This window comes from Pristiophorus japonicus, chromosome 25 (assembly GCF_044704955.1).
Source record: "Pristiophorus japonicus isolate sPriJap1 chromosome 25, sPriJap1.hap1, whole genome shotgun sequence".
Lineage (NCBI taxonomy): Eukaryota > Metazoa > Chordata > Chondrichthyes > Pristiophoridae > Pristiophorus > Pristiophorus japonicus.
The window spans coordinates 30,000,310-30,016,127 of NC_092001.1; the positions used below are offsets into that span (position 1 = coordinate 30,000,310).

The window sequence follows — 15,818 nt, forward strand, 5'->3', positions numbered from 1 at the left end:
AGCTCGGTTGCTTAAAGCGTGGTATTAATAAAGCCAAGAGCACGGGCCATCCCAATGTTTTTCATAATTTTTATTCGTTTTTTAGCAAATTTTACAATCAAATCTTTACAATGAAAGAAATCCACACGGATTCCCAATGGTTGGGAATTATTTGGAATAACAGCCGTTGCTTCTTTGCCGACGGGGTGCAGAGCACAACTTTCTGTTTATTTGTGCTTCTTGGTTTGCTAATAACCGATGAACTTGAGACCTGTTCCCGTAAATGGTTATAAGCAGGAACAGACTAACAGAACGTTTCTGTCGCTCGGACTTGGACAAAAGGCTGCAGTTCAGGACAAAAACACCAAATGAAATCTTCACCCGGCACCGAGAGTGAATATTGCCGAAAAAAGGACAGACTGAAATAGATTTCAGTGGATGCCAAGCCGCACTTAACGCTCTGGTTGCGTAGATATGTCTTAGCTGTTGTCCACAAAAACTGCCATTTGCTGCGAACAGTTTTCCGTGGCGCGAATGTGCTGTTAATTTCGAAAGAGCAAGGAGGAAAGACTGGGTTGGTTTGCTTGCTGGCACAGACAGTTGAAGTAGTTTCCCTGGTGGTCTAATGGTTAGGATTCGGCGCTCTCACCGCCGTGGGCCTGGTCCGATTCCCTGTCAGGGGACATTGTAGTTTCGGTGATTCAAACTCCAAGGTTGTTCCTGAACAAACTTACAGCTCACCTCACAGTTGCTGCCCCAACCATCAGCAGCGCATCATTCATTGTAGTGATACAACATGCACTTCTGTTTTAAAGTCTGCACGAAATTACTCGATCTCGCTCAACAAGTGGAACTACAATTGCTGATTGACTCCGTAAATGTTGCCAATCGTGGCTAACATTAGTCTTCCATGTACCTTTTTGCGCTACATCACTCTCGCTTATCATCAGTCAATGCATTGCCACTGTGGAAATATTTAGCATTTTAAGCTTCGCAACTTGTGCAAGACAGGAATCAGAGAATGCCTGGACCATGGGCACTGAGCATTCATTTGGCCTGGGCCCCTCCTATATTGCACATTTGAACACTGTTTGTCAATGTTTAGCGTTCACATGAGATTTCCAAGCTCTGAATTTCCCGGCAGAGTATTCATATTGAATGGTGGTGCTGGCTGCACCTACTTTCTAAGTTTCTATGTTTCTATCTTCAGAATATGAGGTGTTTTGTTGTTCTTCGCCTTTTATTAACACAAATTAAACACTAATTGCACTATCTTTAAACTTGAATGTGCTCATAATGTGAGCATTGGTGGTTCAGGGGTAGAATTCTCGCTTGCCACGCGGGGGACCCGGGTTCGATTCCCGGCCAATGGAGTTTTTATGGTAGTATTTCGGAAACCGTGCATTTAAAAATTAAGCTTACCGATTGTTTAAAGAGCGGACACAGAGAGGAGCGGCTGTTAAATGAGCGGAGGCACAGATATCCTTCGGCATAAAGAGCGGGAGCAGTGAGGAGCGCTTGTAAAGTGAGGGAGTAAAGGATTTGAGTTATTTTTCAAATAGCACGAGCAGAGGGAAGCGGCAATTTAAAAAGCGAGAACACACAGGAGTGGCTGTGTGCAGCACGGCAGCAGAGATGAGTGGGTGTTGAAAGAGCGGGAGCAAGTCTGGGCGGCAGTTTAATAAGGAGGAGCAGAATAGAGCAGCGGTACCGTTTCCTCGAGCTGTGGCGATTTTCAATAATTCCATCAATGTCATATCTCCAACTTTGCAAATCACACCAAGCTGGGTGGCAGTGCGAGCTGCTAGGAGGCTGCAGCGGTATTGGACAGACTAGGTGGATGGCAGATGCCATATAATGTAGATAAGTGTGACTTTATCCATTTTGGTGGCAAAACCTTGAAGGTAGAATGTTATCTGAATGTTGACCGATTTGTAAAAGCGAAAGGGGTATTGAGACCTGGGTATTTTGGTACATCAGTCGTTGAAGTCATTCATACATACAGGTACAGCATGCAGTAAAGGAAGCAAATGTCATGCTGGCCTTCATAGCGAGGAGATTAGGGTATCGGAGCATGGAGACTTGTACAGGACCTTGGTGAGACCAGACCTTGAGTATTGTGTGCAGTTATGATCATCTAATCTGAGGAAGGACATTCTTGCTTTTGAGAGAGTGTAGCGAATATTCACCTGACTGATTCTAGGGATGGCAGGACTGACATGAAGAAAGACTGGATCGACTAGGCTTATGCTCGCTGGAATTTAGAAGAATGAGAGTGGAGCTCGTAGAAACATTTAAAATTTGTTCGGGAATGGACAGGTTTGATGGCGTAAAAAGGTTCCCGCAGTCCGAATGCAGGAAGCCCAGTACCAGCGGTCACTGTCTAAGGATAAAGTGTAAACCATTTAGGACCGTCACGAGGTGAAACTTCTTCACTCAGATCATTGTGAACCTGTGGAATTCTGTACCACAGAAAGATGTGGAAGCCAGTTGGATAGATATACTCTAAAGAGAGTGAGATATGGCCCTTACGGCTAAAGTGATCAAGGGGTATGGAGAGAAATCAGGAAGGGGAAGTGAAGTTGCATGCTCAGCCATGATCATATTGAATGGTGGTGCTGGCTGGAACGGACGAATGGCCTACTCCTGCACCAACTTTCTAAGTTTCTATGTTTCTATCTTCAGAATATGAGGTGCTTTGATGTTCTTCGCCTTTTATTAACAAAAATTAAACACTAACTGCACTATCTTTAAACTTGAATGGGTTCGTAATGTGAGCATTGGTGGTTCAGTGGTAGAATTCTCGCATGCTACGCGGGAGACCTGGGTTCGATTCCCGGCCAATGCAGTGTTTATGGAAGTATTTCGGAAACCGTGCATTTGAAAATTAAGCTTCCCGACTGTTTCAAGAGCGCACACAGAGAGGAGCTGCTGTTAAATGAGCGGAGGCACAGATATCCTTCGGTACAAAGAGCGGGAGCAGTGAGGAGCGCTTGTAACGTGAGGGAGTAAAGGATTTGAGTTATTTTTCAAACAGCACGAGCAGAGGGAAGCGGCAATTTAAAAAGCGAGAACACACAGGAGTGTCTGTTTGCAGCACGGCAGCAGAGATGAGCGGGTGTTGAAAGAGCGGGATCAAGGCTCGGCGGCGGTTTAATAAGGAGGAGCAGAATAGAGCGGCGGTACCGTTTCCTCGAGCTGTGGCGATTTTCAATAATTGCATCAATGTAATATCTCCAACTTTGCAAATCACACCAAGCTGGGTGGTAGTGCGAGCTGCTAGGAGGCTGCAGCGGAATTGGACAGATTAGGTGGTTGGCAGATGCCATTTAATGTCGATAAGCGTGAGTTTATCCACTTTGGTGGCAAAACCTTGAAGGTAGAATTTTATCTGAATGTTGACCGATTTGTAAAAGCGGAGGCGTATTGAGACCTGGGTATTTTGGTACATCAGTCGTTGAAGTCATTCATGTCATTCATACATACAGGTACACATGCAGTAAAGGAAGCCAAATGTCATGCTGGCCTTCATAGCGAGGAGATTAGGGTATCGGAGCATGGAGACTTGTACAGCACCTTGCTGAGACCAGACCTTGAGTATTGTGTGCAGTTATGTTCATCTAATCTGAGGAAGGACATTCTTGCTTTTGAGGGAGTGTAGCGAATATTCACCAGATTGATTCCAGGGATGGCAGGACTGACATGAAGAAAGACTGGATCGACTAGGCTTATACTCGCTGGAATTTAGAAGAATGAGAGGGGAGCTCATAGAAGCATTTAAAATTTGGTCGGGAATGGACAGGTTTGATGGCGTAAAAAGGTTCCCGCAGTCCGAATAAAGGAAGCCCAGTACCAGCGGTCACTGTCCAAGGATAAAGTGTAAACCATTTCGGACCGACACGAGGAGAATCTTCTTCACTCAGATCATTGTGAACCTGTGGAATTCTGTATCACAGAAAGATGTGGAAGCCAGTTGGATAGATATACTCAAAAGAGAGTGAGATATGGCCCTTACGGCTAAAGTGATCAAGGGGCATGGAGAGAAATCAGGAAGGGGAAGTGAAGTTGCATGCTCAGCCATGATCATATTGAATGGTGGTGCTGGCTGGAAGGGACGAATGGCCTACTGCTGCACCTACTTTCTAAGTTTCTATGTTTCTATCTTCAGAATATGAGGTGCTTTGTTGTTCTTCGCCTTTTATTAACAAAAATTAAACACTAATTGTACTATCTTTAAACTTGAATGTGCTCGCAATGTGAGCATTGGTGGTTCAGGGGTAGAATTCTCGCCTCCGACGCGGGAGACCCGGGTTCGATTCCCGGCCAATGCAGTGTTTATGGAAGTATTTCAGAATGCGTGTTTTTAAAAATTAAACTTCCCGACTGTTTCAAGAGCGTACACAGAGAGGAGCGGCTGTTAAATGAGCGGGGGCGCAGATATCCTTCGGGAAAAAGAGCGGGAGCAGTGAGGATCGCTTGTAACGTGAGGGAGTAAAGGATTTGAGTTATTTTTCAAATAGCACGAGCAGAGGGAAGCGGCAATTTAAAAAGCGAGAACACACAGGAGTGGCTGTTTGCAGCACGGCAGCAGAGATGAGCAGGTGTTGAAAGAGCGGGAGCAAGTCTGGGCGGCAGTTTAATAAGGAGGAGCAGAATCGAGCGGCGGTACCGTTTCCTCGAGCTGTGGCGATTTTCAATAATTCCATTAATGTAATATCTCCAACTTTGCAAATCACACCAAGCTGGATTGCAGTGCGAGCTGCTAGGAGGCTGCAGCGGAATTGGACAGATTCGGTAGATGGCAGATGCAATATAATGAAGATAAGTGTGAGTTTATCCACTTTGGTGGCAAAACCTTGAAGGTAGAATGTTATCTGAATGATGACCGATTTGTAAAAGCGGAGGGGTATTGAGACCTGGGTACTTTGGTGCATCAGTCGTTGAAGTCATTCATACATACAGGTACAGCATGCAGTAAAGAAAGCCAAATGTCATGCTGGCCTTCATAGCGAGGAGATTAGGGTATCGGAGCATGGAGACTTGTACAGCAACTTGCTGAGACCAGACCTTGAGTATTGTGTGCAGTTATGATCATCTAATCTGAGGAAGGACATTCTTGCTTTTGAGGGAGTGTAGCGAATATTCACCAGATTGATTCCAGGGATGGCAGGACTGACATGAAGAAAGACTGGATCGACTAGGCTTATACTCGCTGGAATTTAGAAGAATGAGAGGGGAGCTCATAGAAACATTTAAAATTTGGTCGGGAATGGACAGGTTTGATGGCGTAAAAAGGTTCCCGCAGTCCGAATAAAGGAAGCCCAGTACCAGCGGTCACTGTCTAAGAATAAAGTGTAAACCATTTAGGACCGACACGAGGAGAATCTTCTTCACTCAGATCATTGTGAACCTGTGGAATTCTGTACCACAGAAAGATGTGGAAGCCAGTTGGATAGATATACTCAAAAGACAGTGAGATATGGCCCTTACGGCTAAAGTGATCAAGGGGCATGGAGAGAAATCAGGAAGGGGAAGTGAAGTTGCATGCTCAGCCATGATCATTTTGAATGGTGGTGCTGGCTGGAAGGGACGAATGGCCTACTCCTGCACCTACTTTCTAAGTTTCTATGTTTCTATCTTCAGAATATGAGGTGCTTTGTTGTTCTTCGCCTTTTATTAACAAAAATTAAACACTAATTGCACTATCTTTAAACTTGAATGCGCTCGTAATGTGAGAATTGGTGGTTCAGGGGTACAATTCTCGCCTCCCACGCGGGAGAATCGGGTTCGATTCCCGGCCAATGCAGTGTTTATGGAAGTATTTCTGAGAGCGTGTATTTAAAAATTAAACTTCCCGACTGTTTCAAGAGCGTACACAGAGAGGAGCGGCTGTTAAATGAGCGGGGGCGCAGATATCCTTCGGTACAAAGAGCGGGAGCAGTGAGGATCGCTTGTAACGTGAGGGAGTAGAGGATTTGAGTTATTTTTCAAATAGCACGAGCAGAGGGAAGCGGCAATTTAAAAAGCGAGAACACACAGGAGTGGCTGTTTGCAGCACGGCAGCAGAGATGAGCCCGTGTTGAAAGAGCGGGAGCAAGTCTGGGCGGCAGTTTAATAAGGAGGAGCAGAAAGGAGCGGCGGTACCGTTTCCTCGAGCTGTGGCGATTTTCAATCATTCCATCAATGCAATATCTCCAACTTTGCAAATCACACCAAGCTGGGTTGCAGTGCGAGCTGCTAGGAGGCTGCAGCGGAATTGGACAGATTAGGTGGATGGCAGATGCCATATAATGAAGATAAGTGTGAGTTTATCCACTTTGGTGGCAAAACCTTGAAGGTAGAATGTTATCTGAATGTTGACCGATTTGTAAAAGCGGAGGGGTATTGAGACCTGGGTATTTTGGTACATCAGTCGTTGAAGTCATTCATACATACAGGTACAGCATGCAGTAAAGGAAGCCAAATGTCATGCTGGCCTTCATAGCGAGGAGATTAGAGTATCGGAGCATGGAGACTTGTACAGCACCTTGCTGAGACCAGACCTTGAGTATTGTGTGCAGTTATGTTCATCTAATCTGAGGAAGGACATTCTTGCTTTTGAGGGAGTGTAGCGAATATTCACCAGATTGATTCCAGGGATGGCAGGACTGACATGAAGAAAGACTGGATCGACTAGGCTTATACTCGCTGGAATTTAGAAGAATGAGAGGGGAGCTCATAGAAACATTTAAAATTTGGTCGGGAATGGACAGGTTTGATGGCGTAAAAAGGTTCCCGCAGTCCGAATGCAGGAAGCCCAGTACCAGCGGTCACTGTCGAAGGATAAAGTGTAAACCATTTAGGACCGACACGAGGAGAATCTTCTTCACTCAGATCATTGTGAACCTGTGGAATTCTGTACCACAGAAAGATGTGGAAGCCAGTTGGATAGATATACTCAAAAGAAAGTGAGATATGGCCCTTACGGCTAAAGTGATCAAGGGGCATGGAGAGAAATCAGGAAGGGGAAGTGAAGTTGCATGCTCAGCCATGATCATTTTGAATGGTGGTGCTGGCTGGAAGGGACGAATGGCCTACTCCTGCACCTACTTTCTAAGTTTCTATGTTTCTATCTTCAGAATATGAGGTGCTTTGTTGTTCTTCGCCTTTTATTAACAAAAATTAAACACTAATTGCACTATCTTTAAACTTGAATGTGCTCGTAATGTGAGCATTGGTGGTTCAGGGGTACAATTCTCGCCTCCCACGCGGGAGACCCGGGTTCGATTCCCGGCCAATGCAGTGTTTATGGAAGTATTTCTGAAAGCGTGTATTTAAAAATTAAACTTCCCGACTGTTTCAAGAGCGTACACAGAGAGGAGCGGCTGTTAAATGAGCGGGGGCGCAGATATCCTTCGGTACAAAGAGCGGGAGCAGTGAGGATCGCTTATAACGTGAGGGAGTGAAGGATTTGAGTTATTTTTCAAATAGCACGAGCAGAGGGAAGCGGCAATTTAAAAAGCGAGACGCACAGGAGTGGCTGTTTGCAGCACATAAGCAGAGATGAGCGGGTGTTGAAAGAGCGGGAGCAAGTCTGGGCGGCAGTTTAATAAGAAGGAGCAGAAAGGAGCGGCGGTACCGTTTCCTCGAGCTGTGGCGATTTTCACTAATTCCATCAATGTAATATCTCCAACTTTACAAATCACACCAAGCTGGGTTGCAGTGCGAGCTGCTAGGAGGCTGCAGCGGAATTGGACAGATTAGGTGGATGGCAGATGCCATATAATGAAGATAAGTGTGAGTTTATCCACTTTGGTGGCAAAGCCTTGAAGGTAGAATGTTATCTGAATGTTGACCGATTTGTAAAAGTGGAGGGGTATTGAGACCTGGGTATTTTGGTACATCAGTCGTTGAAGTCATTCATACATACAGGTACAGCATGCAGTAAAGGAAGCCAAATGTCATGCTGGCCTTCATAGCGAGGAGATTAGGGTATCGGAGCATGGAGACTTGTACAGCACCTTGCTGAGACCAGACCTTGAGTATTGTGTGCAGTTATGATCATCTAATCTGAGGAAGGACATTCTTTCTTTTGAGGGAGTGTAGCGAATATTCACCAGATTGATTCCAGGGATGGCAGGACTGACATGAAGAAAGACTGGATCGACTAGGCTTATACTCGTTGGAATTTAGAAGAATGAGAGGGGAGCTCATAGAAACATTTAAAATTTGGTCGGGAATGGACAGGTTTGATGGCGTAAAAAGGTTCCCGCAGTCCGAATAAAGGAAGCCCAGTACCAGCGGTCACTGTCTAAGGATAAAGTGTAAACCATTTAGGACCGACACGAGGAGAATCTTCTTCACTCAGATCATTGTGAACCTGTGGAATTCTGTACCACAGAAAGATGTGGAAGCCAGTTGGATAGATATACTCAAAAGACAGTGAGATATGGCCCTTACGGCTAAAGTGATCAAGGGGCATGGAGAGAAATCAGGAAGGGGAAGTGAAGTTGCATGCTCAGCCATGATCATTTTGAATGGTGGTGCTGGCTGGAAGGGACGAATGGCCTACTCCTGCACCTACTTTCTAAGTTTCTATGTTTCTATCTTCAGAATATGAGGTGCTTTGTTGTTCTTCGCCTTTTATTAACAAAAATTAAACACTAATTGCACTATCTTTAAACTTGAATGCGCTCGTAATGTGAGCATTGGTGGTTCAGGGGTACAATTCTCGCCTCCCACGCGGGAGACCCGGGTTCGATTCCCGGCCAATGCAGTGTTTATGGAAGTATTTCTGAAAGCGTGTATTTAAAAATTAAACTTCCCGACTGTTTCAAGAGCGTACACAGAGAGGAGCGGCTGTTAAATGAGCGGGGGCGCAGATATCCTTCGGTACAAAGAGCGGGAGCAGTGAGGATCGCTTGTAACGTGAGGGAGTAGAGGATTTGAGTTATTTTTCAAATAGCACGAGCAGAGGGAAGCGGCAATTTAAAAAGCGAGAACACACAGGAGTGGCTGTTTGCAGCACGGCAGCAGAGATGAGCCCGTGTTGAAAGAGCGGGAGCAAGTCTGGGCGGCAGTTTAATAAGGAGGAGCAGAAAGGAGCGGCGGTACCGTTTCCTCGAGCTGTGGCGATTTTCACTAATTCCATCAATGTAATATCTCCAACTTTACAAATCACACCAAGCTGGGTTGCAGTGCGAGCTGCCAGGAGGCTGCAGCGGAATTGGACAGATTAGGTGGATGGCAGATGCCATATAATGAAGATAAGTGTGAGTTTATCCACTTTGGTGGCAAAGCCTTGAAGGTAGAATGTTATCTGAATGTTGACCGATTTGTAAAAGTGGAGGGGTATTGAGACCTGGGTATTTTGGTACATCAGTCGTTGAAGTCATTCATACATACAGGTACAGCATGCAGTAAAGGAAGCCAAATGTCATGCTGGCCTTCATAGCGAGGAGATTAGGGTATCGGAGCATGGAGACTTGTACAGCACCTTGCTGAGACCAGACCTTGAGTATTGTGTGCAGTTATGATCATCTAATCTGAGGAAGGACATTCTTTCTTTTGAGGGAGTGTAGCGAATATTCACCAGATTGATTCCAGGGATGGCAGGACTGACATGAAGAAAGACTGGATCGACTAGGCTTATACTCGTTGGAATTTAGAAGAATGAGAGGGGAGCTCATAGAAACATTTAAAATTTGGTCGGGAATGGACAGGTTTGATGGCGTAAAAAGGTTCCCGCAGTCCGAATAAAGGAAGCCCAGTACCAGCGGTCACTGTCTAAGGATAAAGTGTAAACCATTTAGGACCGACACGAGGAGAATCTTCTTCACTCAGATCATTGTGAACCTGTGGAATTCTGTACCACAGAAAGATGTGGAAGCCAGTTGGATAGATATACGCAAAAGACAGTGAGATATGGCCCTTACGGCTAAAGTGATCAAGGGGCATGGAGAGAAATCAGGAAGGGGAAGTGAAGTTGCATGCTCAGCCATGATCATTTTGAATGGTGGTGCTGGCTGGAAGGGACGACTGGCCTACTCCTGCACCTACTTTCTAAGTTTCTATGTTTCTATCTTCAGAATATGAGGTGCTTTGTTGTTCTTCGCCTTTTATTAACAAAAATTAAACACTAATTGCACTATCTTTAAACTTGAATGCGTTCGTAATGTGAGCATTGGTGGTTCAGGGGTACAATTCTCGCCTCCCACGCGGGAGACCCGGGTTCGATTCCCGGCCAATGCAGTGTTTATGGAAGTATTTCTGAAAGCGTGTATTTAAAAATTAAACTTCCCGACTGTTTCAAGAGCGTACACAGAGAGGAGCGGCTGTTAAATGAGCGGGGGCGCAGATATCCTTCGGTACAAAGAGCGGGAGCAGTGAGGATCGCTTGTAACGTGAGGGAGCAGAGGATTTGAGTTATTTTTCAAATAGCACGAGCAGAGGGAAGCGGCAATTTAAAAAGCGAGAACACACAGGAGTGGCTGTTTGCAGCACGGCAGCAGAGATGAGCCCGTGTTGAAAGAGCGGGAGCAAGTCTGGGCGGCAGTTTAATAAGGAGGAGCAGAAAGGAGCGGCGGTACCGTTTCCTCGAGCTGTGGCGATTTTCAATCATTCCATCAATGCAATATCTCCAACTTTGCAAATCACACCAAGCTGGGTTGCAGTGCGAGCTGCTAGGAGGCTGCAGCGGAATTGGACAGATTAGGTGGATGGCAGATGCCATATAATGAAGATAAGTGTGAGTTTATCCACTTTGGTGGCAAAACCTTGAAGGTAGAATGTTATCTGAATGTTGACCGATTTGTAAAAGCGGAGGGGTATTGAGACCTGGGTATTTTGGTACATCAGTCGTTGAAGTCATTCATACATACAGGTACAGCATGCAGTAAAGGAAGCCAAATGTCATGCTGGCCTTCATAGCGAGGAGATTAGGGTATCGGAGCATGGAGACTTGTACAGCACCTTGCTGAGACCAGACCTTGAGTATTGTGTGCAGTTATGTTCATCTAATCTGAGGAAGGACATTCTTGCTTTTGAGGGAGTGTAGCGAATATTCACCAGATTGATTCCAGGGATGGCAGGACTGTCACTGAAGAAAGACTGGATCGACTAGGCTTATACTCGCTGGAATTTAGAAGAATGAGAGGGGAGCTCATAGAAACATTTAAAATTTGGTCGGGAATGGACAGGTTTGATGGCGTAAAAAGGTTCCCGCTGTCCGAATAAAGGAAGCCCAGTACCAGCGGTCACTGTCTAAGGATAAAGTGTAAACCATTTAGGACCGACACGAGGAGAATCTTCTTCACTCAGATCATTGTGAACCTGTGGAATTCTGTACCACAGAAAGATGTGGAAGCCAGTTGGATAGATATACTCAAAAGAAAGTGAGATATGGCCCTTACGGCTAAAGTGATCAAGGGGCATGGAGAGAAATCAGGAAGGGGAAGTGAAGTTGCATGCTCAGCCATGATCATTTTGAATGGTGGTGCTGGCTGGAAGGGACGAATGGCCTACTCCTGCACCTACTTTCTAAGTTTCTATGTTTCTATCTTCAGAATATGAGGTGCTTTGTTGTTCTTCGCCTTTTATTAACAAAAATTAAACACTAATTGCACTATCTTTAAACTTGAATGCGCTCGTAATGTGAGCATTGGTGGTTCAGGGGTACAATTCTCGCCTCCCACGCCGGAGACCCGGGTTCGATTCCCGGCCAATGCTGTGTTTATGGAAGTATTTCTGAAAGCGTGTATTTAAAAATTAAACTTCCCGACTGTTTCAAGAGCGTACACAGAGAGGAGCGGCTGTTAAATGAGCGGGGGCGCAGATATGCTTCGGTACAAAGAGCGGGAGCAGTGAGGATCGCTTGTAACGTGAGGGAGTAGAGGATTTGAGTTATTTTTCAAATAGCACGAGCAGAGGGAAGCGGCAATTTAAAAAGCGAGAACACACAGGAGTGGCTGTTTGCAGCACGGCAGCAGAGATGAGCCCGTGTTGAAAGAGCGGGAGCAAGTCTGGGCGGCAGTTTAATAAGGAGGAGCAGAAAGGAGCGGCGGTACCGTTTCCTCGAGCTGTGGCGATTTTCAATCATTCCATCAATGCAATATCTCCAACTTTGCAAATCACACCAAGCTGGGTTGCAGTGCGAGCTGCTAGGAGGCTGCAGCGGAATTGGACAGATTAGGTGGATGGCAGATGCCATATAATGAAGATAAGTGTGAGTTTATCCACTTTGGTGGCAAAACCTTGAAGGTAGAATGTTATCTGAATGTTGACCGATTTGTAAAAGCGGAGGGGTATTGAGACCTGGGTATTTTGGTACATCAGTCGTTGAAGTCATTCATACATACAGGTACAGCATGCAGTAAAGGAAGCCAAATGTCATGCTGGCCTTCATAGCGAGGAGATTAGGGTATCGGAGCATGGAGACTTGTACAGCACCTTGCTGAGACCAGACCTTGAGTATTGTGTGCAGTTATGATCATCTAATCTGAGGAAGGACATTCTTGCTTTTGAGGGAGTGTAGCGAATATTCACCAGATTGATTCCAGGGATGGCAGGACTGACATGAAGAAAGACTGGATCGACTAGGCTTATACTCGCTGGAATTTAGAAGAATGAGAGGGGAGCTCATAGAAACATTTAAAATTTGGTCGGGAATGGACAGGTTTGATGGCGTAAAAAGGTTCCCGCAGTCCGAATAAAGGAAGCCCAGTACCAGCGGTCACTGTCTAAGGATAAAGTGTAAACCATTTAGGACCGACACGAGGAGAATCTTCTTCACTCAGATCATTGTGAACCTGTGGAATTCTGTACCACAGAAAGATGTGGAAGCCAGTTGGATAGATATACTCAAAAGAAAGTGAGATATGGCCCTTACGGCTAAAGTGATCAAGGGGCATGGAGAGAAATCAGGAAGGGGAAGTGAAGTTGCATGCTCAGCCATGATCATTTTGAATGGTGGTGCTGGCTGGAAGGGACGAATGGCCTACTCCTGCACCTACTTTCTAAGTTTCTATGTTTCTATCTTCAGAATATGAGGTGCTTTGTTGTTCTTCGCCTTTTATTAACAAAAATTAAACACTAATTGCACTATCTTTAAACTTGAATGTGCTCGTAATGTGAGCATTGGTGTTTCAGGGGTACAATTCTCGCCTCCCACGCGGGAGACCCGGGTTCGATTCCCGGCCAATGCAGTGTTTATGGAAGTATTTCTGAAAGCGTGTATTTAAAAATTAAACTTCCCGACTGTTTCAAGAGCGTACACAGAGAGGAGCGGCTGTTAAATGAGCGGGGGCGCAGATATCCTTCGGTACAAAGAGCGGGAGCAGTGAGGATCGCTTGTAACGTGAGGGAGTAGAGGATTTGAGTTATTTTTCAAATAGCACGAGCAGAGGGAAGCGGCAATTTAAAAAGCGAGAACACACAGGAGTGGCTGTTTGCAGCACGGCAGCAGAGATGAGCCCGTGTTGAAAGAGCGGGAGCAAGTCTGGGCGGCAGTTTAATAAGGAGGAGCAGAAAGGAGCGGCGGTACCGTTTCCTCGAGCTGTGGCGATTTTCAATCATTCCATCAATGCAATATCTCCAACTTTGCAAATCACACCAAGCTGGGTTGCAGTGCGAGCTGCTAGGAGGCTGCAGCGGAATTGGACAGATTAGGTGGATGGCAGATGCCATATAATGAAGATAAGTGTGAGTTTATCCACTTTGGTGGCAAAACCTTGAAGGTAGAATGTTATCTGAATGTTGACCGATTTGTTAAAGCGGAGGGGTATTGAGACCTGGGTATTTTGGTACATCAGTCGTTGAAGTCATTCATACATACAGGTACAGCATGCAGTAAAGGAAGCCAAATGTCATGCTGGCCTTCATAGCGAGGAGATTAGGGTATCGGAGCATGGAGACTTGTACAGCACCTTGCTGAGACCAGACCTTGAGTATTGTGTGCAGTTATGATCATCTAATCTGAGGAAGGACATTCTTGCTTTTGAGGGAGTGTAGCGAATATTCACCAGATTGATTCCAGGGATGGCAGGACTGACATGAAGAAAGACTGGATCGACTAGGCTTATACTCGCTGGAATTTAGAAGAATGAGAGGGGAGCTCATAGAAACATTTAAAATTTGGTCGGGAATGGACAGGTTTGATGGCGTAAAAAGGTTCCCGCTGTCCGAATAAAGGAAGCCCAGTACCAGCGGTCACTGTCTAAGGATAAAGTGTAAACCATTTAGGACCGACACGAGGAGAATCTTCTTCACTCAGATCATTGTGAACCTGTGGAATTCTGTACCACAGAAAGATGTGGAAGCCAGTTGGATAGATATACTCAAAAGAAAGTGAGATATGGCCCTTACGGCTAAAGTGATCAAGGGGCATGGAGAGAAATCAGGAAGGGGAAGTGAAGTTGCATGCTCAGCCATGATCATTTTGAATGGTGGTGCTGGCTGGAAGGGACGAATGGCCTACTCCTGCACCTACTTTCTAAGTTTCTATGTTTCTATCTTCAGAATATGAGGTGCTTTGTTGTTCTTCGCCTTTTATTAACAAAAATTAAACACTAATTGCACTATCTTTAAACTTGAATGCGCTCGTAATGTGAGCATTGGTGGTTCAGGGGTACAATTCTCGCCTCCCACGCCGGAGACCCGGGTTCGATTCCCGGCCAATGCTGTGTTTATGGAAGTATTTCTGAAAGCGTGTATTTAAAAATTAAACTTCCCGACTGTTTCAAGAGCGTACACAGAGAGGAGCGGCTGTTAAATGAGCGGGGGCGCAGATATGCTTCGGTACAAAGAGCGGGAGCAGTGAGGATCGCTTGTAACGTGAGGGAGTAGAGGATTTGAGTTATTTTTCAAATAGCACGAGCAGAGGGAAGCGGCAATTTAAAAAGCGAGAACACACAGGAGTGGCTGTTTGCAGCACGGCAGCAGAGATGAGCCCGTGTTGAAAGAGCGGGAGCAAGTCTGGGCGGCAGTTTAATAAGGAGGAGCAGAAAGGAGCGGCGGTACCGTTTCCTCGAGCTGTGGCGATTTTCAATCATTCCATCAATGCAATATCTCCAACTTTGCAAATCACACCAAGCTGGGTTGCAGTGCGAGCTGCTAGGAGGCTGCAGCGGAATTGGACAGATTAGGTGGATGGCAGATGCCATATAATGAAGATAAGTGTGAGTTTATCCACTTTGGTGGCAAAACCTTGAAGGTAGAATGTTATCTGAATGTTGACCGATTTGTAAAAGCGGAGGGGTATTGAGACCTGGGTATTTTGGTACATCAGTCGTTGAAGTCATTCATACATACAGGTACAGCATGCAGTAAAGGAAGCCAAATGTCATGCTGGCCTTCATAGCGAGGAGATTAGGGTATCGGAGCATGGAGACTTGTACAGCACCTTGCTGAGACCAGACCTTGAGTATTGTGTGCAGTTATGATCATCTAATCTGAGGAAGGACATTCTTGCTTTTGAGGGAGTGTAGCGAATATTCACCAGATTGATTCCAGGGATGGCAGGACTGACATGAAGAAAGACTGGATCGACTAGGCTTATACTCGCTGGAATTTAGAAGAATGAGAGGGGAGCTCATAGAAACATTTAAAATTTGGTCGGGAATGGACAGGTTTGATGGCGTAAAAAGGTTCCCGCAGTCCGAATAAAGGAAGCCCAGTACCAGCGGTCACTGTCTAAGGATAAAGTGTAAACCATTTAGGACCGACACGAGGAGAATCTTCTTCACTCAGATCATTGTGAACCTGTGGAATTCTGTACCACAGAAAGATGTGGAAGCCAGTTGGATAGATATACTCAAAAGAAAGTGAGATATGGCCCTTACGGCTAAAGTGATCAAGGGGCATGG

The 15,818-nt window shown here is 45.5% G+C and overlaps 9 non-coding genes across 9 annotated transcripts; all 9 read left to right on the forward strand.

Moving 5' to 3' along the window:
• Positions 1-1,281: 1,281 nt before the first annotated feature.
• On the forward strand, positions 1,282-1,352 carry trnag-gcc (transfer RNA glycine (anticodon GCC)). The gene has a single exon. It is a non-coding gene; the product is annotated as a tRNA-Gly (tRNA).
• A 1,404-nt stretch (positions 1,353-2,756) lies between these two features.
• trnas-gcu (transfer RNA serine (anticodon GCU)) lies at positions 2,757-2,827 on the forward strand. The gene has a single exon. It is a non-coding gene; the product is annotated as a tRNA-Ser (tRNA).
• Positions 2,828-4,239: 1,412 nt separating this feature from the next.
• On the forward strand, positions 4,240-4,310 carry trnar-ccg (transfer RNA arginine (anticodon CCG)). The gene has a single exon. It is a non-coding gene; the product is annotated as a tRNA-Arg (tRNA).
• A 2,879-nt stretch (positions 4,311-7,189) lies between these two features.
• On the forward strand, positions 7,190-7,260 carry trnag-ccc (transfer RNA glycine (anticodon CCC)). Its single transcript has one exon. It is a non-coding gene; the product is annotated as a tRNA-Gly (tRNA).
• Positions 7,261-8,663: 1,403 nt separating this feature from the next.
• On the forward strand, positions 8,664-8,734 carry trnag-ccc (transfer RNA glycine (anticodon CCC)). Its single transcript has one exon. It is a non-coding gene; the product is annotated as a tRNA-Gly (tRNA).
• A 1,404-nt stretch (positions 8,735-10,138) lies between these two features.
• On the forward strand, positions 10,139-10,209 carry trnag-ccc (transfer RNA glycine (anticodon CCC)). Its single transcript has one exon. It is a non-coding gene; the product is annotated as a tRNA-Gly (tRNA).
• Positions 10,210-11,614: 1,405 nt separating this feature from the next.
• trnag-ccc (transfer RNA glycine (anticodon CCC)) lies at positions 11,615-11,685 on the forward strand. Its single transcript has one exon. It is a non-coding gene; the product is annotated as a tRNA-Gly (tRNA).
• Positions 11,686-13,089: 1,404 nt separating this feature from the next.
• trnag-ccc (transfer RNA glycine (anticodon CCC)) lies at positions 13,090-13,160 on the forward strand. Its single transcript has one exon. It is a non-coding gene; the product is annotated as a tRNA-Gly (tRNA).
• Positions 13,161-14,564: 1,404 nt separating this feature from the next.
• On the forward strand, positions 14,565-14,635 carry trnag-ccc (transfer RNA glycine (anticodon CCC)). The gene has a single exon. It is a non-coding gene; the product is annotated as a tRNA-Gly (tRNA).
• Positions 14,636-15,818: the final 1,183 nt, after the last annotated feature.